Raw genomic sequence first — 27,751 nt, 5'->3', positions numbered from 1 at the left:
TTTATCATGGGAAGACGTCTACAAGACAGATTCACAGCATTATGCCAGCGAAGTGCCTCCGCTGTATCCATCCAGTAGTAGCCTTGTCGTGGATAAACTCGGAGAGGAGCCTGCTGCAGTCTTCATTACAGTAACTATATTAATAGCTTAGTGATTGTTTCATCTGATACTCTGTGCCAGGTACTATTCTGTGCGTCCTCCAAAAGATTTGCTTCTAACCTTTAACACAGCCATTCAGTAAAATAATTATATTCTCATTTTAATACTAGAAAAGGGGAACTCCCTAATGTTAAATAACTCATAAGGTCACGTAGGTAATAGAAGTCCTCACTGGGATTCAAACCTAGGCCTCTGTGTCTCAAACTACCTGTGTCTGTTTTATTGTACCATTCTGTGTTCCAAAATTATATTATTGGGATGCTTTGCTTAGTAATACTGATTGTTCAGGTATAACATGTCCTTTAGTGTAAAAGAAATGTGGTAAGCAATTCAGAGGTTATTTCTAAATGCATAAATTTTTTTAAAATTTTAATCTCCTTTATAGGCAATATAAATCTGAAACGAATGGGTTGACCATTTCATGATTCAATTCCAAGAAGTATGAATACCAGGTAGAGTCTCTAGGTGAACTGAATTAAGGGATCCTAAAGAAGTTCACAGGGCATGGAATTAAGTGGAGTCTGGTAGTATCTTGACATGTGGGTTCAGGACAGGTAAGGCAGTCACAGCCATGTAGCCATGTGGACCAGAAGAATGTGAAACATATTCAAGGTCCTAGCTGGAAGCCATACAATGGTATATGCCTGAATTTATATAAGAAGAGCTCAAAAACAGACAAGCTAGCCATGGTAGGTGGTAGAATCTGAAGTCTGTGAGGCGTTGCCAAGGACAAAGTAGATGCTTAGTGAGAGGATTGAGGACTTGATACCAATGATGCACTGGGATTTAAGGTGGCTCAGACATAAGGACTCATTGGAAACTGAGGTAATATTTGGAATTTGTGCAAGGGTTCAGGGGAGGTCAAGATTTTCAATGAGATAGCATTATTTACTTTTCCACCAAGGAATGAGACAAAATTATAAATTTTGTAGCTCAAATGTTTAGAAATAGGATGTGGTATATTCTAAGCAAAAACAATGAGAAATAGAGAACACTATATTAAGGTAACCTATGTGAGTTTAAAAAGAATATTGTAATAAATAGAAATATCAATTATGAGGGAATTGGAGATTATTTTGAAAGGCGTTATTACATAATACCAAAATTATTTGTTGGACAAATTTCTGCAAATAAATAATATTGTACTGCCTTTAAAAGTCAGTATTTAGAAGTCTCTAAAGAACAAGCAGTATTCAATGAACACATATTCAACAAACAGAACTGAATACCCCTATGTGCTTAATGAGCACTGTTGATGCTTAATTAATGTTGATTGTTCAAACATTCGTAATTCTGTTCTTTCAGGAACACCAGTTTTTTCAGGTTTTTATCCTATCCACATCTCTAGGGGATATGCTGACCAAACAGATTATGGTATCCCCATTGGTCCAGGGACAGGCTTATGAAGGAATGTGTTTATTTTCTGTGCTAGGAGAGGAGGGTATTATGGTTTTTTTCCTCCCTCCTGAGTGTATCTATCTCTGTGTTCTAAAGACAGGCACAGTGCATCAGTTCACCTGAACGTTCCTAGCAGCTGTGTGGCAACTACCGGATGAGTCGGCCTCTGTATAAAGCTCTTCCTAAAGTAAGCAAAGTACACAGTTGGAAAGAACTTGGGTCTTAGGTGACATCATTTAGCTGCCAAACATTCTACACCTGGAGTCAGCTTGACTAAACCAGTTTCCATCTAGGTTTTCTGTCACTTAGAGCCAAAAAAATCCTAACTGAGATACATGCTTTCTACTCTATGTTGTTGATTTTCGGAATAAAAAGATGTAGTTTCTGCTCCCGAGACGCTTATAACTATAAGGGAGCAAACAGATGTATACATTATTATATGTAGGTAAAATAGTTATTATAGAATATGCATGTGTGTTAATATATATTTATGTACATACATAAAATAGTCAAATAAAATATATACGTAATTACAAAACAATCGGGCAAATATTAATGAAGATGTTTCCCATGCTCAGAAGGCAAACACCGTCCTGTCACATTGCTCCCACCGCAGACTCAGCATAAGAGACCGCCAGACTACGTGAATTCAGACCATGGCTTCCCAATTTAAGAAATGAAATGCACCTTCAGCATCTTCAGTAATCAGCAGCAGCAGTGACTATGCAAACATAACCCCCATGAATGTGACCTCCCTCACACTCTGCGTCTGAACAGATCATTGAACAGAAAGATAAGTTATTCTTCACTGAGCTCTATTGAGGAATAACAGGTATCTCTTTATACATTTAACATTTAAGTTTGATATGGTTTCTAATTTTTTTCTTATTTAAAAAAAGCCCTTGTTCTTGGGGGGGAAAAGTGTGTGTGTGTGTATGTGTGTGTGTACACATATGTATACATCAAGACTTACGGGAGCACTGCGGCTATGAATTTGTGTTTAGAGGAGTGCACAGTCATGGAAGTCTTCATAGAGTTATCATTTGGTGTCCAAAGCAAGATTTCACCATAAATTTGGGAACATTAGTCCATAATGTGACAGATAGGCACTGTTCTAGACTCTGGATAAGCAGCACTAAACAAAAGAGAAAAAAAATCTCTTTCATATGTGGCTGATATTTAGTAGGGTGGAGAAAGTCAGATAATAAAAGAAGTAAGTTAAAGTTACATGATATGTTAAAGTGACAAGTGTTGTGGTTCAGAAACAATAAAGCCAACAAGTGAGATAGGAGTGTTTGGGTTGGTGTAGGGAAGGGAGGTTGCAATTTGGGGTAGGGCAGTCAGGGGAAACCTCACTGAAAAGGTGACATGAGGAGAAAGGTATCGAAGAAAGAGGATTCTAGGTAGAAAAGCTGGCAGTAAAAAGATCTCTGAATCTGGACCACATCTTGCATGTCCAAAGAACAGCAAGATGGCAAAGTGCATCTGGAGCAGACTAAGCGAGAGAACTGGAGAAGATACACAGGAGCCCCAAGTCAGGTAAGGCTTCTAAGGCCTTTGTGAGTTCTCGGACCCTGAGTAAAATGGGAGGCCACTGGAAGTTCTAGCTAAAGAGTGACAATACCCAAGTCCGGCTTCAGTCGGATCACTTTGCTGTGGAGTTAAGGATAGATAGTAGTAAAGAAAAAACATGGTATGTTTAGGAAGCAAGTAACTCAGAGTGGCTTAAAGTTATGAGGATGCTGTAGTGGGTCCTGGACTGGCAAGGTGTGTGGAAATCAGATTATGATGGACATTGTTCTCTTTGGTAATAACGATGGACTTTTCTGTAGACAGGTGCTAAACACAGGAATAGCACGTTAACATTTATGTTCCAGAGCACGGTCACATGGCAGTGTTTCCCTCAGAAAAGAAGTAACAACGAGGAAAAGGAAAGCATTAAGGGCTCTGACTGTCAGGATTTGGTGTAGCTGCACATGAAGAAGATCTAATATAACAGAAACTTAAACAAAAGGATGTTTAAACACTGTCTAAGGTTATCAGAATGGTTGCTCAGTTGCCAAGGATCCAGACCTTTTCAATATTGTTGCTTTACCATCTGCAACACTGGGCATTTATGTTATGGTCCAAGATGACTGTTCCATTTCCACCTATCACATAGGTACTCTAGCCAGCAGAAAGAAAGCAAAAACAGGAGAAAACCAAGTCATCCCCTTTTAAGGATATATCAAAAAACTTCGTCATGCCATTTCAAATTATGCCTTATTGGTCAAGCCTCAAGATGACCACATCTAGTTGTAAAAGAGTCCAAGGAATTTAATTATTATTCTGGGAAGACACCCATTCCAATAAAATTCAGGATTTCTCTTGCTAAGTGGGAAAGGAAAAAAAACAGGTATTGAGGCAACTCTTGGACTCTGCAGCAGAGGCTACTGCAACAGTCTAGGTGAGAGGGACTCAATATCTGATCTCAGCAGGCAGCTCTGCACATAGAACACAGCAGTGGATTTAAGAGATGTTTACAAGGGAAGTCAACCAGACTGGGTGAACAACTGAATCTGGGAATGATGAAGAGCCACATCTAAGATGCCTGGCTTGCAACCTGATTTTATGACAGCATTATTAGGTGAAATGAGGGATTCCTGAAGAAGGAACAGATGTGTGCAAAATACAAGTTTGGTTTTACACAGGTTGTATTTGAAATTCTTTATGAAACCTCAGTATCTAGGAGAAATCCTTATTTTTATACTATATGCTTAAAAAAAAAGAATGAAAACCACAGGACACACATTCTTTAAAGTAAACTAGTAGTGTTTGAGTGGCTGAACTCATTTGTGCTTCAGCCCCAGAAATTGCTCTAGGAAATACATTTCTATTTACTTAGCAGCTACCTGTTATTTTATTCTTGACCCTTCTGCCATTTGCTAGCATACAAGCATAGGTTACTAACTCACTCTAACCAGTTTTATTTTATTTTAGAGAGGAACAATGTTAATAAAATGCCTTGAAAAAAGTCTGATCTTTCTTCTTCCACATTTCCTGTGATAATTATCCATGCAGGAAGATTCACCTCTAGAAAGAAGCATCTTTCTGAAATCAATACAAAAGGGAAAGCAAACAACTGTGTAATAGCATTTCTGCCAGTCCTCTCTGTCAACAGAGATGCTTAAATCACAAATGTCAATTAGTTTTAGAGGGATTAAGGTATCACCCTTATAAGTAGAAGCCAGAAGCATCTGCACTTGCCTCTCTTGGCCTTCTCAGTTTCCATCTTTCCAGAGCCCTCATCCTGAGAGCATGAAATATCCCAAGAAAGAAACTTTAAAGGATACAAAAATGTGATCCAAATCAAGTGGTTAAAAACTAGAGGGGCATGAACAAGTTTGAGACAAATGAGACCAACGTTGCTCTCACTAGAGCACCTCACTAGAGAATGCAATGCTGCTGCTGTCAGTACTGCAAACCATTATCACTGCTGTGTTGTTTCCATAAGGTTTCAGAGAAAATGCCTTTTGATCTAAACAATTCAGGACTGGAAGTCACTGGAGAAATAAATGAGAAATTACTCTGCATTAATAATTTTATATATATTGGACTCATTTAATTCTTATATTTAACTTGAGGTAGAAATTACTCTGATTTCACAGACGAGGAACCTGGGCTGTAAGTGACTGTGCTGCAGTCACAGCCCTAGTATAGGAATAAGGAAGGATTTGAACCCAGGCACATCTAATTTCAAAGCTCCCCAGTGTCTCCGGCTGTGCCATAATGCTTCTCAAGTGGCTCTCAGATTCCAATTTATACTTTACATACGACATTGCCTCAACTCTCAATGTCTTATTTAATGTGTAATGACAATTTGTATTATACAGTAACACTATTGTATTCTACTGTCAGATCCGGGTTCACAGGCCAGAGGTCCCTCTCCTATACCACAACCCTATTTTGTACCACATTAACTTTTGATTGATGAATCTATCAGTTCATTCATTTATTCTGTTATATTCAAATAGTCATTGAGAAACTACTATAATATTGCTACACAGAGTGTGTAAGGATGAATGAACCACAGTGCCTCTCCTCAAAGAGTCTGCAGTATAATGGGAAATACAAACAAACAGATAAATCAGATCGCAGACATATCCAAACACAGAAATGGTGTGGATAAAGAGTTATAGGAGAACAGAGGATGGAAAAAGTCAGGTATGGCTTTAAGGAAGATTTCACAAAGGGGACAACATTTGGGCTGGAACCTAAAAGGATGGGCTTTTAAGTGGACGTCAGAGGCGGCAAGTGTTCACAGGCATAATGGTGAAACATCAGTTATGGAGTCGGACTGCCTGGGCTCAAGGGTGTTTCTGTCTCTTTCTAGCTGAAAGGCCTTAAGAAATTACTCAACTTCCATCAGCCTCAGTTTCATCGTCTCTAAAATGAAAAACATAACGATTCCTACCAACTGGGTTATTGTACAAAGTTAATTAAATAATTCATGTAAAAGTGTTTTTCAGACCACCTAACCCAGAAAGAACACTCATTAAATATTAGCTAATATTACTTTGTAATATAGTGTAGCTAAGCTTTCATTATGTAATAAACACATGGTCTAGTATGGTAAGTGGAAATTCTGGTTAATTAAGTATTCTGGTTAATAGTTTTATTTTATTTGTTAATTTACAATTTTCTAAAAATTAAAATGCTAAAGATGACTTCTGCTTCAGGGAAGACTGAGTAGGTCTTCCCCTGTTCCTAAACCCAAGTGCAACTGAAAACCTTGGAAATTATATAAAACAAATATAAGAATATTGAAAGATAGAGAAAATAAAGCAGAACACCTAGAGACCCTGCAACCCAAGAAACTACATAGAAACGAGTTGCCCTTTAGTGCTTTTTGTTTATATATCCCAGAATCGGAGCTAAAGAAGCCAGAAAACTGCAAACACCAATGGATTGGGAAATAAAAGCCCAAGTAGGAGGCTCTTCTCTCTAGTCATGAGACTTGGAAGGGTGCAGCCCAGCAAGATGGGAAAAAATTAAGATAATAACTGTTTTTATCCAAACAAACATCAAAGAAAAAAAAATGATGCCCCTTCACCCAGGCCAGCAAAGACCAAGTGAGGATCCTGGACTTCTACCTTCAAAAAGTTGTCATCACTCCCTTCTCAAGTATGTATGTATGTACATACGTATGTACGTACACACACACACACACACACACACACACCTGCCCCTGACATTGGTGTGAGAGAAGAATGAGTAGGAGCCAGGAACATTCAACCCCCCTGGGAAGTAATGAGGCACACGACCCTACAGTGTCAGTAGGGACCCACAGTGGACTAGACTGACAGGCTCATCCAGCAGTAATTGAGGTGCTCCTCTTCCTCCCCAGTGGTGTGGTACTGGGTGAGGTCTAGTGGGATGTCAAGATTTTGACAACTGCCCAGAGATAATGAAGCCACTTTCCTCCCATTCTCCATTTAGTAGTACAGGCCAGATAGAGACAGTAATGTGTCAACCCTACCCTTCCTAGATAGGGAGATGTAAGTGGAGCCTAGTAAAGGGGGAACTGGAACTTCTACCCTTACCCAGCAGTAACAAAAAGGCCTCACCTCAGGTGTCAGTACTATAACCCCTACCTCCTTCTCTTACTGGAGCAGTGTCAGAGGAAGACAGCTAAAATGAAAGGTTTAAATAAGATTCAGAGTCTTATAACATAAAACCTAGAATATCAAGTTTCAATTTAAAAAATTACTCATCAGCAAGAATTCAAAATGAATGAAAGAAAAATAGATGTCAACACCAAGATGATAGAGATATTAAAATTATCTGACAACAGTTTTTAAATAAGCATCATAAAAATGCTTCAAGAAACAATTATTAATGAATTTGAAGCAAATGAAAAAAAAGCACCAGTAAACAATTAGAAAATCTCAGCAAAGAAGTAGAATAGATAAAGAACAATCAAATGGAATTTTAGAAGTGAAAAATACAATAACCAAAACTTACAAACTCAATGGATGAGCATGATAGTAGATTTAAGAGGACAGAGGGAAGAATGAGTGAACTTGAATACAGAACAACAGAAAGTGTGCAAAGTAAACAATAGGGAGGAAAATAAGCAGAGTATCAGGGACATGTGGGACTACCAAAAAATCTGACTTCAAAGCACTGGACTCTTAGAGAGAGAAGAAAAATAATGAAGTCCTGAACAAGCACTGGAAGCAGTAATGGATTTGGTGGATTTGGCAAAACCATAAACCTACAGCTCAGCTAATAACAAGCAGGCCAAGAAATCTACACCAAAATAAATGATAGGTAAATTACTGAAAACAAGAGTCGAAAACACACTGGAAGCAGTGAGAAACAAAACTTTACTTATAGGGCAGAAACAATCCTAATAATAGCAAATTTCTTAACAGCAACTATGGAGACCAGAGTAAATGGCATGGTATTTTTCAAGTGCTAAAAAAAAAAAAAAAAAAAAAGATCAAGCCAGAATCCTATCAAATGAAAGCATCCTTCAGGAATGAAGGAGAAACAAGACTTTCTCAGAGAAAGAAAAATAAGAGTTTGTTACCAATATGCCTAAAACGTAGCTAAAGGACTTTCTCTAGACAGAAGGGAAAAGATAAAAGGATTGATGAGACATCAAAAAGGACCACAGAATGAGGAAGGAGTGAAAATATGGTAAATACAATACATTTTCATTCTGCTCCTGAGTTTTCCAAATTGTCTGATGGTTGAAGCAAAAATGGTTAGGTTGCCTAATGTGGCTTTAAACGTATGTAAAGGACATACTGAAGACAATTATATTATAAATGAAGGAGAGTAAGGGAAATAAATGGAGGTAAGGTTTATACACTTTACTCAAACTAGCAAAAGAATGACAATAGTAGACTAACAAATTATTTATCATGTATTAGAGTAACCATCAAAAAAGGTCTACAAAGAGATATACCCCAGAATTCTATAGTTAAGTCAAAATGGAATTCTAAAACATGCTAAACAAAAAAGGCAAAAAAAGAAACAGAGAAACAAACAAACAAAAAACAGAGAGAACAAAGATAAAACAAAAGTAAATAAAGTAACAGGTATAAGACCTAAAATATCCATAATTAAATTACATGGGGGTGATCTAAACATATAATTAAAGGACAGATACTGACAGAGTAGGAAAAAAACATGAGATGTCTATTAGAAACTCATTTTGATTTAAACAAAATAGACACGTTGGAAGTAAAAGGATTCAAAAAGATGTATCATACAAATATTAACAAAAAACCCCCAGTAGTTTCTATATTGATTCCAGGTAAAACTGACTTGAGAACAAAGCAAATTATGAGACACACAGAGAAACAAGATACATTGATAAGAGTCCATCTACTAAGATGACCCACCAATTCTAAATGCTTAAACACCAAACAGTAAAGCTGCAAATGATTTGAATTAAAAACTGATAGAACCAAAAGGGGAAACAGACAAATCTAAAATTAAATTTGGAAAGTTCAACATTACTCTTTAAACAATAGATGGAATGAGACATAAATCAGCAAGGATGTAGAAATCAACAATACGGTCAACCACTGACATTCAGTCAGCTGTAACACTCCACCCAAAAGCAACGTATTCCTTACAAGTGCCTACGGAATATACAAGATAGATCATATCCTGAGCCATAAAATAAACCTCAACCAATTTTAAAAAACTGAAATCATACAAAATTTATTCTCTGATTGTAATGGAATCAAACTAAAAAGCAGTAACATAAAAATAACAGGAAAATTTCCAAATCCTTAGAAACTAAAAACACATCTCTAAATAATTCATGGGTCAAAGAAAATCTCAAGGGAAACAAAAAAATACATTAAACTGAATGAAAATAAAATTTGCTATATCAAAATTTGTGGGACAGTGCTAAGACATACATTTATAGCCCTAAGTATGTATTAGAAAAGAGGAAAATTTTCCAGTGAACAGCTTCTTAGGTTTTTACCTCAAGAAACTAGAAAAATAAGAGTAAAATAAACCCAAATCAACTAGAAGAGAATAGTAAAGATAAGAAACATTTGAAGATGAAAATTTTTTAAAAATAGAGAAAATCAATGAAACAAAGAGCTGGTTCTTTGAAAAGATCTGTAAAATTGACAAATCTCCAACAAGACTAACAAAAGAGAAAAACATAAATCTGTAGTATCAGGAAGGAAATAAGGGATATTGCTACAGAACCCGCAGACATCTAAAGGATAAACGTACAGTTTTATGGACAACTCTGTACAAACTTGAAAAGTCAGATGAAATGAGCCCATTCCTTGAAGAACACATTACCACAAACCATCCAGTATGAAATAGATCATTTTAATAGCTCTATAATTATCAATTAAATTCATAACGTTAACACTCCTCAAGTGGTTACACTGGAGAATTCTACTAAATATTTAAAAAAGAATTAACATCAATTCTACACATCTCTTCTAGAAAATAGAAGAGGAGGGACCACTTCTCATTTCATTTTATGAAGCAAGTATTATCTGGATACCAAAAGCAAGAAGGACAGCATAAAAAAGAAAACTACAAACCAGTATTTTTCGTAAATATAGATGCAAATATTCTTGAGAAAATATTAGCAAATAGAATTCAACATCATATAAAAAAGAATTATACACCATGACCAAGTGGGATTTATTCTGAGCTTAAAAGACTAGTTCCACATTTGAAAATCAATCAATAAAATCCACCTGTCTCAGTTCAGGCTGCTATAACACAACTACCACAGACAAGGTGGTTTAAACAACAAACATTTATTTCTCACAGTGTTGGAGGCTGGAAGTCTCCCATTTAGGTGCCAGAATGGTCAGGTTCTGATGAGGGCCCTCTTGCCACCTCTCACTGTATCCTCACGCAGCAGAAAGAGGGGGCAGGAGAGCTCTATGGAGTCCCTATTATAAGGGCACTAATCTCATTCAAGAGGGCTCCACCCATGTGACCTAATTATTTCTCAAAAGCTCCACCTCCTAATACCATCACATTGAGCAGTTAAGATTTCTGTATATGAATTTGGAGAGGACACAAACATTCAGTTCATTGCACCACCATATTAACAAGCTGAAGAGGAAAGATCATATGATCATATCAATCAAAGTGGAAAAAACATTTAAAAAATATCCATTCATGATAGAAACTTTCAGAAAAGTAGGATTAGAGAACGTCCTAAAGTTGATAAAATATGTCTACAAAGTACTTAAAGCTAACATTGTTATTAATGGTGCAAGACTGATAAAAATGCTATTGACAGAAGACACAACTGTCTATGTGTAATGTCCCAAGGAATCTACAAAATAAACGTCTTAAAATGAGTAAGTGAGTGAAGCAATGTCATAAGATAAAAGAGAAATATACAGAAATTAACTGTACTTCTATGAACTAGCATAAAACATGTGGGCATCAAAATTAAAATATAATACAATTTATAATGCTCAACAAGACATGAAATACTTAGGTGTAAATCTAACAAAGTTTGTACAGGACTTCTAAAAACTACAATGTACTGACAACAGAAATGACAGATGAGCTAAATAAATAGAAAGACATTTCATGTTTGTGCGCTGGAAGACTCAGCAAAGATGTCAGTTATTCCCAAACTGATATATTAGCTTAACACAGTTCATACCAAAATACCAGCAAGATTTCTGCAGATTCATAAAAGATTTTTCTAAAGTTTATATGGAAATTCAAAGGAACTAGAAGAGTTAAAAACAATTTTGAGGAAAAAAAGATGAAAAAAGTGGGAGGAATTTGTTTACCTGATTTCAAGACACATACCATGACAGTAATCAGGACTGCGTGGTGTTGGGAGAGCGAGGGACAAATAGATCACTGCAACAGAACAGAGACGTGTGAGGGGGTCCAGACACAAATGCCCAACTAATGTTTGACAAAGGTGCAAAAAGGAAGGTAGACTTAGGAACAACTGATGCTGGATAGACTGGAAACTCATAAGCCAAAAAACTTTGCCCGAAAAGGTATATCATACATTTTACAAAAATTCTTTCACAACGGGCTATGGATTTAAATGTGAAATGTAAAACTATAAAATGTTTAGAAAAAATATATAGGAAAAAAATCTTTAGAATCTAGGGCCAAGCAAAGAATTCTTAGACAATACCAAAAACACAATCCAAAAAAGGAAATACTGATAAAATTGAACTTTATCAAAGTTAAAAACTGTTCTGTAAAACACCCTGTTAAGAGAATGAAAGACAAACGATATATGGGGAGAAAATATTTGCAAGCCACATATGCAACGAAGGACTAGTATCTAAAGTACAGAAGCATTCTCAAAATTAAACAATTAAAAAAATATCTAGAAAATAAGCTAAAGATAAAAACAGTCAGCTCCCTGGCCAGTCTACAACATCTGACTGCGGCATCCGGAGGGGCAGTGACCCACCCGCCCGCAGCAGAGGAGAGCTGCATCTGACCCCGTGTTAGGAGGAGGCGCGATCTGCTTGCCGACGGGTGCTGGGAGCAGCACAGAAGAGGGCGCCAACGGAGGGCCTATGAAAACAAGCTGAGCTTCCAAAACAGGACGAAGACAGAAGGACTTCACATTAAAAGCACACAGACTCCAGGAGAACACCAACAACCCCCTTTTTTTTTTTTGTTTTGTTTTGTTTTGTTTTGTTTTTTTATCTGTTTTTACCTGTTTTATTTTCAATTATTCTCTTAATTTTTACTTCTTAATTCATTTCTATTTCTCTTGGGTTTTGATGTCCTGTTATTGATTAGACACAGGCTTCAAACACATATATTCATCTCCCCACCCCCACCCCTTTTTTTTTTAAAGGTTTTAAAAGGACGTCTCCACCCGATTAATACTCTGCTTCAACCCGCTCTTCTATTATTCATTATACATTGTTTTCAAACCCTCCTTCTCGCTTCTTTTAAAAATCTTTCTCTATCTCTTATTCTTTTCTCTTTTTTTTTTCCTAAGTTCTATTCCTAAATAGGCATTAGATAGATAAAATCCTTAAGATCCAAAATAGACAACTGATACTCCATAAACCACAGTGCCAGAGAGGTATGAGCAAGATGAAGAAGCAGAGAAACCTTTCCCAATTAAAAGAACAAGAGGAATCCCCTGAAAGAAAGCTCAATGAAATAGACATTGATAGCCTACTAGATCAAGATTTCAAAAAAGGAGTGATCAAATTGCTGAAGGAATTAAAAGAGATAGTGCTTAGAGAAATAAAATATGTCAAAAATGAAATTGAAGCTATAAAGAAGAGCCAAGCAAAATGGGAAAACTCATTGACAGAGATGAGGAATGATCTAACAGCTGTGCAAAGCCGACTAGTTAATGCAGAGGAACGAATTAGTGATCTAGAAGACAGGGCAACAGAAAGCACCCATTCAGAAGAGCTACAAGATAAATAAATAAAAACAAATGAAAATAGCATAAGGGACCTATGGGATAATATAAAGCGTCCCAATCTTCGCATAATAGGGGTCCCAGAAGGGGAAGAAGGATCAAAGGGGATTGAAAAGGTTTTTGAAGAAATCATGACTGAAAACTTCCCAATCTTAAAGAAGGAATCAGATATACAAGTACAGGAAGCTCAGAGGGTCCCAAACAGGAAGAACCCAAATAGACCCACACCAAGACATATCATAATCAAGATGGCCAGAGTCAAGGATAAAGAAATGATTCTAAAGGCAGCAAGAGAAAAGCAAAGAGTGAATTACAAGGGAACCCCCATAAGGCTCTCAGCTGATTTCTCTACACAAACACTACAGGCCAGAAGGGAGTGGCAAGATATATTCAAAGCCCTGAATGAAAAAAAGATGCAGCCTAGGATACTTTATCCAGCAAGGCTATCCTTTAGGACAGAAGGAGAAATAAAGAGTTTCACAGACAAAAAAAAAAACTGCAGGAGTTTAGCAACACTAAACCCATGCTAAAAGAAATATTGAAAGGGCTATTCTAAATAGAAAAGCAGCAGGATGCTACAGCAATGAGAAACTCACAACTGGAAAGGTGATAACTCATGAATTACAAATAAAGAAAACATGAAATTATAAAAGAAGACATACAAATCACTGAGAGTGGGAGAGGGAGGCAGGGAAATATAGAATTTTTTTTCTTTCTTTTTTAACTTTTTTTAACAGTAGGATTGGTTTGAGATCATGTTATTATCAGTTTAATAAAAACGGGTATAGGTTAATAGATTTACAAAAAAGGGTAACCACAAGTCAAAAATTTACAAGGGAGTCACAAAAATTAAATAAAATCCATGATAATACAAAGGAAAATTACCAAACCACAAAAGGAAGAAGAAAGGAACAAAGAGGATATACCAATTCAACTGCAAAGATAAGTTCAAAATGGCAATAAACACACATCTATCATTAATTACTGTAAATGTTAATGGACTAAATGCTCCAGTCAAAAGACATAGAGTGGCAGAGTGGATAATAAAGCAAGAACCTTCAATATGCTGCATACAAGAGACCCACTTTAGGGAGAAGGACACATATAGATTGAGAGTGAAAGGATGGAAAAGGATATTCCATGCAAATGGAAAAGCCAAAAAAGCAGGTGTTGCAGTACTGATTTCAGACAAAATAGACTTTAAAACAAAGGCCATAAAGAAAGATAAAGAAGGACATTTTATAATGATTAAAGGAGTGATACAAGATGAAGATATTACACTCGTTAATATATATGCACCCAATATAGGAGCACCTAGGTACATACAAGAATTACTAACAGAGATAAAGGGGGATATTGAGGGGAATACAATCATAGTTGGAGATTTTAACACTGCATTAACATCACTAGACAGATCTTCCAGACAGAAAATAAACAAGGCAACAGAGAAATTAAATAGAAATAGAAAACAATAGAAAAACTAGATTTGGTGGATATTTTCAGAGCTTTACACCCCCCAAAAATAGAATATACATTCTTTTCAAGTGCACATGGAACATTTTCCAGGATCGATCATGTACTTGGACACAAAAGAAACCTCAACAAATTTAAGAAGATAGAAATTATCTCAAGCATCTTTACTGACCACAATGCCATGAAACTGGAAATCAACAACAGAGAAACAAAGGAGAAAAAAAGAAAAGCATGGAGATTAAACAATATGTTACTGAAAAAACAATGGATCAATGAGGAAATCAAAGCTGAAATTAAAAAATACCTTGAGACAAATGATAATGAAAGCACAACCACTCAAAAACTATGGGACACAGCAAAGGCAGTGCTAAGAGGGAAGTTTATAGCGATACAGGCCTTCCTCAAAAAAGAAGAACAATCTCAAATAAACAAGTTAACCCACCACCTGAATCAATTAGAAAATGAAGAACAAAAAGCCCCAAAAAGCAGCAGAAGGAAGGAAATAATAAAGATCAGAGAGGAATTAAATACAATAGAGATTAACAGGACCATAGAAAAAATCAACCAAACCAAAAGCTGGTTTTTTGAAAAAGTAAATAAAATCGACAAACCTCTGGCCAAACTCACAAAGAAGAAAAAAGAGAGAGCACAAATTAGCAAAATAAGAAAGGAAAATGGAGAAATTACAACAAACAAAATAGAAATACAGAATATCATACGAGAATATTATGAAAAAGTATATGGAACCAAACTGGATAACCTAGAGGAGATGGACAAGTTTCTGGAAACATACTGTCCACCAAAACTGAATCAAGAAGAAACTGAACACTTGAACAATCCGATCACTAGAAAGGAAATAGAAATAGCAATTAAAAACCTCCCTACAAATAAAAGTCCAGGACCGGACGACTTCACCAGGGAATTCTACCAAACATACAAAGAAGAACTCATACCAGTCCTTCTCAAACTCTTCCAGACGATTGAAAAGGAGGGAATACTCCCAAACTCATTCTATGAAGCCACCATCACCCTGATACCAAAACCAGGCAAAGACACTACAAAAAAAGAGAATTATAGGCCAAAATCACTGATGAACATAGATGCCAAAATCCTCACCAAAATTTTAGCAAATAGAATCCAACAACACATAAAAAAGATTATACATCATGACCAAGTGGGGTTCATCCCAGGGACACAAGGCTGGTTCAACATATGCAAATCAATCAATGTAATACATCACATCAGCAAGAGAAAGGAGAAAAACCACATGATCATCTCAATCGATGCAGAAAAAGCATTTGATAAAATTCAACACCCATTTATGATAAAAACTCTTGCCAAAGTGGGTATAGAGGGAACATATCTCAACATAATAAAAGCTATATATGACAAACCTATAGCCAGCATAGTTCTCAACGGTGAAAAACTCAAAAGCTTCCCACTAAAATCTGGGACAAGACAAGGATGCCCACTATCACCACTCCTATTCAATATAGTCCTGGAAGTCCTAGCCACAGCAATCAGGCAAGAGAAAGAAATAAAAGGGATCCAAATTGGAAAAGAAGAGGTAAAAGTGTCATTATATGCTGACGACATGTTACTATATATAGAAAACCCTAAAAGGTCCACAAAAAAGCTACTAGAGCTCATCGAAGAATTCAGCAAGGTAGCAGGTTACAAAATTAATGTTCAAAAATCAGTTGCCTTTCTTTACACTAACGATAAACCAACAGAAAAAGAAAGTAAAGAAACAATCCCCTTTAAAATAGCACCCAAAGTAATAAAATATCTGGGAACAAATCTAACCAAGGAGGTGAAAGAATTATACACAGAAAACTATTAACCACTGATGAAGGAAATTAAAGAAGACTTTAAAAAATGGAAAGATATTCCATGCTCTTGGATTGAAAGAATCAATATTGTTAAAATGGTCACACTGCCCAAGGCAATCTACAGATTTAATGCAATCCCTATCCAATTACCCAGGACATATTTCACAGAACTAGAACAAATCATAATAAAATTTATATGGAACCATCAAAGACCTAGAATTCCTAAAGCATTACTGAAGAGAAAGAAAGAGGCTGGAGGAATAACTCTCCCAGACTTCAGACAATACTATAGAGCTACAGTCATCAAGACAGCATGGTATTGGTACCAAAACAGACATATAGACCAATGGAACAGAATAGAGAGCCCAGAAATGAACCCACAAACTTTTGGTCAACTCATCTTCAACAAAGGAGGCAAGAATATACAATGGAATAAAGACAGTCTCTTCAGCAAATGGTGTTGGGAAAACTGGACAGCAGCATGTAAAACAATGAAGCTAGAACACTCCCTTACACCGTACACAAAAATCAACTCAAAATGGATTTAAAGACTTAAACATAAGACAAGATACAATAAACCTCCTAGAGGAAAACATAGGCAAAACATTATCTGACATAGATTTCAAAAATTTTCTCCTAGAAGAAATAAAAGCAAGAATAAACAAATGGGACCTAATGAAACTTACAAGCTTCTGCAGAGCAAAGGAAACCAGAAATAAAACAAGAAGAAAACCTACGGAATGGGAGAAAATTTTTGCAAGTGAAACCGACAAAGGCTTGATCTCCAAAATATATAAGCAGCTCATACGACTCAATAAGAGAAAAATAAACAACCCAATCCAAAAATGGGCAGAAGACCTAAACAAGCAACTCTCCAAGGAAGACATACAAATGATCAAAAAGCACATGAAAAAATGTTCAATATCACTAATTATCAGAGAAATGCAAATCAAAACTACAATGAGGTATCACCTCACACCAGTCAGAATGGCCATCATTCAAAAATCCAAAAATGACAAATGCTGGAGAGGCTGTGGAGAAAGGGGAACCCTCCTACACTGCTGGTGGGAATGCAGTTTGGTGCAGCCACTATGGAAAACAGTGTGGAGATTCCTCAAAGGCTAGGAATAGACTTACCATATGACCCAGGAATCCCACTCCTGGGCTTGTATCCAGAAGGAAATCTACTTCAGGATGACACCTGCACCCCAATGTTCATAGCAGCACTATTTACAATAGCCAAAACATGGAAACAGCCTAAATGTCCATCAACAGGTGACTGGATAAAGAAGAAGTGGTATATTTATACAATGGAATACTACTCAGCCATAAAAACCGACAACATAATGCCATTTGCAGCAACATGGATGCTCCTAGAGAATGTCATTCTAAGTGAAGTAAGCCAGAAAGAGAAAGAAAAATACCATATGAGATCGCTCATATGTGGAATCTAAAAAACAAAAACAAACAAACAAACAAAAACAAAGCATAAATACAGGACAGAAATAGACTCATGGACAGAGAATACAGACTTGTGGTTACCGGGGGTGGGGGGTAGAGGGTGGGAAGGGATAGACTGGGATTTCAAAATTGTAGAATAGATAAACAAGATTACACTGTATAGCACAGGGAAATATACACAAAATGTTATAATAAATCACAGAGAAAAAAGTGTGACAATGAGTGTGTATATGTCCATGAATGACTGAAAAATTGTGCTGAACACTGGAATTTGACACAACACTGTAAAGTGATTTTGAATCAATAAAAAATGTAAAAAAAAAAAAAAAAAACCAGCTCACTGCGGTGAGTATACAGATGGCAAATAAAGACACGGAAAGATGTTAAATGTCATCTGCCATAAGGAAAATGGAAACCACAAGATCATCACATACGTATCCTAGTGGCTAAATTTAAAAAAAAAAAATGTGAGAGAACAAATGCTGGTGATGATACAGAGAAATAGAATCACTCACATGGGAATGTAAGTGGTACTGCCATCCTGGAAAATTATTTGGCACTTAAAAAAAAGACTAAATATGGAACTACTCTATGAATCAGCAACTGCACCCTTGGACATTTATTCCAGAGAAATGAAAGCTTGTGTTCATATAAATACCTGTACATGAAAATTTAAAGCACCTTTATTCATATTAGGCAAAAACTAGAAGTAACTTGATTATCCTTCTACAGATGAATTTTTGGTTCAACAATCTGTGGTACATATATACTAACAGAAAGGAACACATTATTAATATACACACCAAGCTGGATGAATCTTCAGGCAATTATGCTGAGTGAAAAATTCAGTCCTAAAAGGTTACATACTGTATGACCCCATTTTAAAAAACATTCTTGAAATGATCACATTATAAAAATGGAGAACAGATGAGTGATTTCTGGGCATTAAGAAGGGAATGGGGGAGGTGGACAGTGCATGTATATGGCTTTAAAACACCAGACATGAGAGAGTCTGGTGATGACAGAAATACTTTGTATCTTGACTATAGCAATGTCAGTATCCTCACTGTGATATGGCACAAGAGTTTTTGCAAGATTCTGTCATTGGAGGAAACTGGGTAAAGAGTAAGATCTCTGTATTATTTCTTAAAACTATACGTGAATCTACAATTATCTCAAAATAAATTTTAATTTAAAACAGAATGTTATGAAGTATATTAGCCCTGTCTTTATGATTTTCATTCTCCTCAGGATTTTCTCATATTTTAACTTCTTCTCTCTTGCCCCATCCATCTCCCTGTTTGTTTTTCTTAGACACATAGGTTCCTGACCATTTGTTGTACCTCACAGGGCTTTTTTTTTTTTTTCTTTCAGTCTTAACTCCTACCCAAATCTTCAGCCCATGCTCTGTCTTGCTGTAGCCACAGTCAACCAACTACATTTCTGTCCTAAGCTCGCTGATCACATGCCCAGAGTCTCTGGTCCTTTGTCCTGACACTTCTGGACCACACTGAAATGCTACGCTGGATGATGCAACCCTGAAATGTAGAGGAGTGCCTCTCACAAGAGGCAGAAGCAGGATGGGTGAGATCCAGGCAGATAAATGTTCTTGCTCTCCCTGGTAGACTGCCCAAGGAATGGTTATTGTAGACATGTCTGTTTGTGGCATATAAAACAGTGGCTGTTGTGGTAGGGTACCTTCTTGCTTTGTTTACTATAGTTCCTTGCCTTATTTTCTTTCTTTCCTTCATTCCTGCTGCCTTGGGATTGAACTTCCCAAGAAAAAAAAGTATTTGCAGTTAATTTCTGCCTCAGTCTTTTTCAGAAAGACAATTTTTATAATTCCCACTCTCATACACCAAGTATTTTCTTCAAATTTCTAGTAAGGCAGTCAGGCAATTATTTATATCTGTTAAATTCTTTGGGCTTGTTCTTACCATTCTTTATGATAACAACCCACTAATTTGGAAATATCATATAGCATAGTAGTTTATAGAACAAATTTTGAAGTCAGACTTTTTTTTTGCTGTGACATTTACCATTTGTTTGCAGTTTGAGCAAATTATTCAAAATTTAGGAGCGTCTGTTTTACAAATAAATGGTGATAATAATATCACCACAGGACTTTTGTGAGGATGTTTAGAAGTGCTAAACCGGCACCTAACCTGTAATGAAGATCACTGAATACTCTAGTTTTTCCTGTATTCTTCTTATCCATGATTCTAACCAATTACGGTAGTGTGACTTCTCGCTTCTCCAAACAACATGCCCTACCTATGTTTTTTGTTTTAGGGCCACTTCCCAAACTGCCACATTGGCAACAGAATGCAAAGGAGCAGTATTTGAATGCCTGGAAGCCAAGTGTTTATACTGCTCACCATGGAAACATAGGCCAGTTACATGATCTCTGTTAGCTTTACTCTTCTTGTACGTAAATGAAAACAGTGGGACATTGTGCGCTGTATCCAAATAGCACTGATCCCAATAAATACATATAGTGATCACAGCATTCTAGCAATCCTTCCTTTCTTTCTTCTTTTTTTCATTTTTTAACATCTATCTTGCCCCCAGGTACTGGACTGATACAGGTAAAATTTCCACCTGTGATTTACTTTAGTACTTCAGTAACTGATACTCCATGGATTTACAGCTTAGAAACACCTGTTTGTGGTGTGTTTTAAATTCCACAGTGCTACAGTAAGGTACCAGTATTTTTATACATTCTTATATAGATATAAGGAAAAAAAAGAGTATAAGGTGTTTGAATTATTTTTTATGCATTTCCACCATAGTAGGTTTCAAAATTCAGTGTCGTATCTTTTTTCATTAATAAATGTTTGATATTTTATGAAAATATATCATTGCCCATCATTTTAAAACACAAATTATATGACCTCTGTGGTGTGTTGCAAAGAAAGGGGAATAAATAGATGCACAACTACTGGATGTAGCAAGAATTGCCCTCAAGTGTAAAAAGATGATAAAGAGGTAGAAAGGGAAAAAAATGAATAAAATGAATAAAACAAAAAATTAAAGGAAACCACTTAAAGAAGCGTTATACGATTTGTTTCTCGCAAGGCTAAAATATGACACTAACCATAACTACCGATCACTACAGTGTCATTGAAGAACATTAGCAGTAGAGTGAAATAAATTTAGTGCTAGCTTGTTTCTCATATTGAGTTACTTACTAATGTTAGTGGCAGCAGAATTACCGTAATCAAATGAACACATTTATATGCACCTGTGTAATTTAAGTGAGATGTTAAATCACAAAAATGTAAACAACAGCGTGTGCTACTTGTCAGAAACTTCCTGGGAAAACTGTCAACCAGGACGTTATTGCTGCTCTGATTAATGTGTGTGTGCTGCTGGAATCACAGCTGCCTCCTCCCATAACTTCTCTGACAGGCTTTGCCCTGACTTTCCGCTAAGATACCAGGACCGATCACCTTACTTCCGGGGTGCTGCTTCAGGTGGTGTGCATGGACCAAGAGACTTAATTTATTAATTAGCTTGTCCAATTAAAATTCACCTCGCTTATTTTTCACATCTGTTCTCCACTCATTTTTCTTGATTCAAAAAATCAAATAACTGTGAAAAAATTAATGTTCATAGCAGACATGTTTAGGATGTGTCTATAGGCATGATTTAATTTGATCCTCTAGACAAAGTTTTTTTTTTTTCTCTAGACAAAGTTGAACAGTCTAAAAACTGATTTTAAATGTTAGTAAGGAGCCCAAGGTCATCAAGCAGATTTGTTGATCTAGAGTAGTACTGTCAAACAGAAGTATAACATGAACCATATGTGTAATTAAAAATTTTCTAGCAGCCATGTTTGAAAAAAGTAAAAGAAGAGAGGTGTATTTTAATCTCAGTGAGGACTAGTCTCACTTTCAGTGCTTAATAGCCACGTGTGCCTTATGGCTACTGTATTGGAAAGCATGGACCTAGGCTGGAATCTAGATATAAGCCTAAATGTTATAGAATTCTGGGAAAGACTGTGGAAAATTTCTGGACAACTGCAGACAATCACAGTCAAGCAATAATTTTAAATATGTTTGGAAAAATGACTATTCAGATTTCAGTATTCCAGAGGAAGAAACTGAGTATGAAGTATGTGGATGGAAAGGAGGTTATAATATTTAGTAGATTACTTGCTTTAAGTTTTAAAGTTAATGATTTATCAAGATGACAGAGGAGAGGCAATCAGGCTGAGCTGTGGAAAATAATTCATGTCACAGAATTTGCAACTCAATGATATCAAGGTTAAAATTAGAACTAAATTGAATTAAATTTTCCTGGTTATCTTCCATATACCGTACATATGGGAATATAAAGATGGATGAGGAAGATAAAATTCTTGTTCTTAAAGGACTCACAATAAAGTGGGTAGAGAATATGATCTATTTGAAAAGGATAATTTAAAACAAACAAAAACAAAACTCAACTAAGTCCAGAAAAATTTAATTCATGAACATTGCTGGTTTTTAAAAATCAGTAAGCAGGCAGTATAAAAAATGCCATTTCTCTATATTTTAGCATTAAAATATTTTTATATTGAGACAAAAACATTTAACTTGTGGATATGTTTTAATAAATAACCTGATATATATAGAGCAAAGATATGTCCAAATATGCTTTTCATATATAGATTTATTTTAAAGTTCACATTTATAAAATGATTTGCTTTATAAATTATACTGTCTCCTCATGGTGGAAACAAAGGCATTCAAAAAGTCCCTAGAGACACAGAAAATAGTTATGATATTGAGGTTTCTCTGGATATTAGGGATCTTTTGTGTTTCCATATAAATTTTAGGATTTTTTTTTATTTTTCTGTGAAACATGCCATTGGAGTTTTGATTAAGATTACAGTAAATCTGGAGACTGCTTTGGATAGTGTGAAAATTTTAACAATATTAATTCTTCTAATTGTGAGCATGGACTATCTTTCTATTTGTGTCTTTTTCAATTTCTTTCATCAATGTCTTATAATTTTCAGTTTACAGATCTTTCACCTCCTTGGTTAAATTTATTCCTAAGTATTTTACTCTTTTTAATGCAACTATAATTGGGATTGTTTTCTTAATTTCCCTTTCTGATATTCATTATTAGTGTATATAAACGTAAGTAATGTTTGTATATTGATTTTGTATCTTGCAACTTTACTGAATTCACTTATTCTAACAGTTTTAGTTGAAGTCTTTAGGGTTTTCTATATATAATATCACGTCGTCTGCAAATACAGACAATTTTACTTTTTCCTCTCCAATCTGGATGCCTCAGTTCTTTTTCTTGCCTAATTGTTCTGACTATCACTTCCAGGGCTATGTTGAATTAAAGTGCTGAGATTGGGCATCCTTGTCTCATTCCTGAATTTAGAGGAAAACTTCCAGGTTTCCATCATTGAGTATAATGTTAGCTGTGGTGGACTGTAGATTTAATGGTGACTTCTATTGTCATGTATATGATTGATCGTATTTATTCATTTCTCTATGATAAGAAATGAAAGTCAATATTAGGAAACAGAATTAACTCAATTGTTTCCAGTACTTGTTATTCTGTATTAATACAGATGTGACCTCAGCCATGGTTTATATAAAAGCAAAGAAATATGTAGATTATCATCACTGGTTATATAGTGGTTGCCTAGTCACAATAGAAGAGTACTCCTAAGTAATGAAAAATTTTATTCCACTGTGTCTTCAGCAGTGCTAATGGCTGAGACAGTTAGTTATGAGTGTGTAAGTCACCTCACAGGGCAGAGAACCACAACCAGCTGAGGACGTTGCTGGGGGCAAAGAAATATGGAGTGGATTGGAGAAGATAGTTACAAATACTGGATGCAACCATGTGACCAGTTTCAGAAAAGAGGGCTATAACAGTTATGAGTATTTCTGCTTTACTTTTATATGAATATGTTTCCATATATATTGACCAGAAATGGTTGTATATGATCCTTATTCCTTTATCATTTATTTCAGTATTTAATATATAGGATATCAAAAGAGAAGAGTAAAGATCACCCAGAGACTTTATACCCTTCTTCAGGGAATGACTGGCATATTTTTGAACATGGGATATTTGTATCACGTTAGAAGAAGTATAACTCTGTTACTATCTTATTTGGAGAGTAATTATGGTTTTAAGAGATGTGTATGGGTAAACTATGATGGCTTTTAGTGTATCAAATTTATTAGTTTGCATTTGGTTTCCAGACTGCCCTTTCTAGTATGTTCCGTTAGCATGGGCTACAAGGAATATTCTCTTAGAAAAGCTGAAAGACAGAAGGAAAGAAGCAGTCATTTTGTGGCATATATGATATATGCCATCAATCAAACAATAGACTAGGTGCTGCTATGAAGGGGTTGTGTGGATGTGATTTAACTGACTGCAAATTAATCAAAAAGGAGAATCATTCTGGGTGGGCCTGATTTAATCATTTGAAGGTCGTTAAAAGAGAGCTTAGGCCTTTCCTGAGTTAAGAGAACAGTGCCTGTGGACAGTAAGTTTCAGCTTGGGACTTTACCCTGCTTGTGAATTTCCCTTTTTGATTGCCTGCCCTAAATTTACCCAAATATATATATATATACTTGTATATATGTATATATTTTGTATTAAAGTACAATTTGTATTTACATATATATTTGTATATATGTATATAAATATGTATATATTTTGATATATGTGTGTGTGTGTGTGAGAGAGAGAGTGAGTGTGTGTGTGTGCGTGTGTGTGTCTGTGTATCCTGTTGATATCTCTGATTTCTGCTTCTCTAGCTGAATCCTGACTAATATAAGCAACATTAAGAAAGCTTTCTAGTTCTAGTCAGGCGGTTTCTTTGCTGCCATGTGGGTAACAAAGTCAAAAGCATCGACAACATGAAGCCTATTAACCCAGGTTTACTATTTTTTTTTTGATGTCATCTTTCAGTCTCTTAGGGTAAAATCCCAACAGTGCTCTATGGATTATGTCTAAGCTTCAACATAAACTTGGTTCATTGCTTATTTCTATTGCAAAATAGGATCTAGTCTTAATTAGAAATACTGTCTCTCGTTACTATTTACATTCTAAAAGTACAGGCTTATGTTTCATTTTGTGAATTTAGGAGGGAATCTGTCAATTTACTTACTGAATATTGTAAAGAAAAACATAACAGAGGAAATGGTAATTTGATTATATACATACATCTTCATTTTTTGCTGACATGGTATCTACCAATGTTGCTTTCAAGGTCCTTCTGACATTATCAACCTATTAATCATCTTATTCCATTTTATTCTGCTCTGCAGACTCTGCAGGAGGCATTTGATTCAGAATGATTGAGTGACCTCTCTCAAAACGGCTAAAAATGGGAGCCAGGAGGAAAAAATAGCAATCAAGGAAGAAAGCAGATTACCCTTAACTGCTTTTGCATCGCAAGGTACTGCTCTTTAGTTGTCTCACGGAGTCGGAAGCAAGAGAAAGGAGACAGAATGGAATAGCTGAGTGACTCTTACTGAAATAAGACATTATGTTTCTATCACTCTCTGACAAAAAGCAGTGCATGGCTTTCTGCATTATTTCACAATGTATAAAGAAACATACTTTAAAAAATAAAACAAAGAGAATCTTTAAAGCTAATATTTATCCAAATATTTAAGAATTCTGCTCAAGTTCACCCAATAAACTATTTTCAGAATGAGGACCAGAACCCAAGATTCAACTGGCCAGTATTCTGGCACCATCTGGCTTTCCTTTTACTAGGGTGCTCAGTGGATGTGCCTCTACTTTTTAAGTATTAGTCTCAGTTCTGATGGTGTGAACTGCTGGTCTAGGTCCTCCATGGATGTCACAATCTGTCTAAGCATTAACTCTAGCTGATTGCTAAGGCCACTCAGAGTTGTGTGGTATGTCACAGCAAGGAGCCCCAGCAGCTGATGTGCAGCAGAAGCCTAGAATCCCCAACAGGTGAGCGCTTTCCTCACGCAGGCTTGCTGCTCTGCAGAGACAGGACTAGAAAGCCTCTGCACTGTTTTCCTCCTTCTCTCTGATATGAGACACACTCGCACAATTGGGTGTTTGAGACACCACCCCAGTGCCGTCCTCGCCATTTCCCGGGACTCCAGTTTAACTCGGCAGAATACTCTGAAAGTCAAACGCATGTGCTTCCTGCTCTACAGGGAAAACACACTCCAAAACTCATAACTCTGAAGCAGAGAAAAACTGTACCATGTCATCTAAACTACTAAATAACTATGATCTCTCCAAAAGAGTATCTGCTTCTTCACATATATTGAAAAGTACAATAATTTATGGATATGGACTCTCATTTAGAGTGGTAAAGAACTGGAAAACCCAAATAAATACCTAGCTGGAGAATAGTTTCAAGTAAAACTCTATAAATGCATGGAATAATACTGAGGACAGTCATAAGAATATTTTCAAAGATACTTATTAATGTGTGACAATATTCATGTTCTATATGAAATATATATTTAGATCATCCTGACTCCACTTTATAGCATGAATATATGTGTATATGTATAGTACATATAGAGACATGCCTATAGAGTTATCATTATTCAAGGCAGTTGTATGCTATAAAGTCACTGTGAAGACTGAATTAGTGAATACACAAACACTGTTCCTAGAGTGTGTGTCTGTATGTCTCTCACAATGTACATGAGATACATCTCACATAGATTATAATCTTAAATTCTAAAAAGCACCTCATCCTGGTAGCTTCTATTTTATTTATTTTACAAAACAGAGTATGATGTTCAGAGGTGTTAAGTGACCTGCCTGAGGCCAGCCAGTAACAGGAACCAGAGTTGGGATTCCAACCCTGAGCAAGCATCCCCACAGCTCCTTGCACTACCCTGCGCTGTCTCCTGCCTTCTCCATCCTCTGGCCATCTCTGTATGAGAGCAGAGACCAGAAGGCTCTGGTCCACCTCAGCTGGACACATGTGCAACAGCTGATTCAGATGTTTCACCACAATGCACATGTCCACAAAAGACTGCAGAAATCCCACTGGTATTGATTCTGGGATTACAAGTCAATGTTAGCAAGTAGGCGAATTCACAAATACAGAATCCATGAATACTGACAACCAACTCTACCTATGGTCAGTAAACCTAAGTCAGTAAAACATGCCTTGAAAGATCTAACACACAAAAGTCAAAATTTATCACATACATAGGATTGTGGATAAATACGTTAGCTATTTATTCTTTATTTTCTAAAGTGAAAATACACTAATTTTAAAATTATGTTTTAATAGACAATAAATCGTGTATTATTTGCTCTAGAGAGTAACTTAAATATCATTACAGGCTTTCAGTTTTTTAAAGTCTTTTTAAAACTCTAGATGAAAACTGGTACTGAATGATCCATTTTAGAGTATTCACATTAAATCACATAGTGTGGATAATCAAAAGTTGTGAACTTCATGTTAGACCAAAGGAATTCAAAAAATAAATGAAGAAAGACTAATTATTTTAACAGAGTATTTTTACTTTCAGAAGCATATATTTCTTTGTACATTCCTGATATGTTTTTAGTGTATTTTATGTTTGTGCAAGAGTGTGAGAGAGTGTGTGTGTGTGTGTGTCTTTCACTACCAAGGAAAGGCAGCATTTAGAAGGAAAAGAGGAAAGTGAATACGAAAAAAGCAAAAATTCTCTGAGTGGCATTTCAATAAAACATTTAATTTTTATTCTAATGTCCTAAGCAATATATGGAAATGACTGCTTTTTGCAAAAGCAATTTCCTTTTTGGCCTGATGAAAGTAAAAATTTGTGTATGTTCAAATGCATTGCAGACTTCAAAGGACAGAACAGCCTTGGCATTAGCGTGGTTCTTGCAAGCAGTTGGGTAAATTGACTACATAATGAGTCCTTGGCTGTCCCTAACCAAAACTTTGTTGGACAGGTTCATTTACAATCCTCAAACAGAATGACCTTCCATCTGGCTTAATGGCCCCTGGATTGTTGCAAATGCGACCTGACATTTCCTT

At 36.0% G+C, this 27,751-nt stretch overlaps 1 long non-coding RNA gene across 1 annotated transcript; it reads left to right on the top strand.

The window, feature by feature from the left end:
- On the top strand, window positions 1–27,751 carry LOC140695990 (uncharacterized). Its single transcript, XR_012071890.1, has 7 exons — window positions 1–130; window positions 1,654–1,744; window positions 2,174–2,389; window positions 19,123–19,332; window positions 20,320–20,450; window positions 25,044–25,174; window positions 27,667–27,751. It is a non-coding gene; the product is annotated as an uncharacterized lncRNA (long non-coding RNA).

The sequence above is a fragment of the Vicugna pacos genome, chromosome 4 (assembly GCF_048564905.1).
Source record: "Vicugna pacos chromosome 4, VicPac4, whole genome shotgun sequence".
Lineage (NCBI taxonomy): Eukaryota > Metazoa > Chordata > Mammalia > Artiodactyla > Camelidae > Vicugna > Vicugna pacos.
This window is presented reverse-complemented; position numbering and strand designations above follow the sequence as displayed.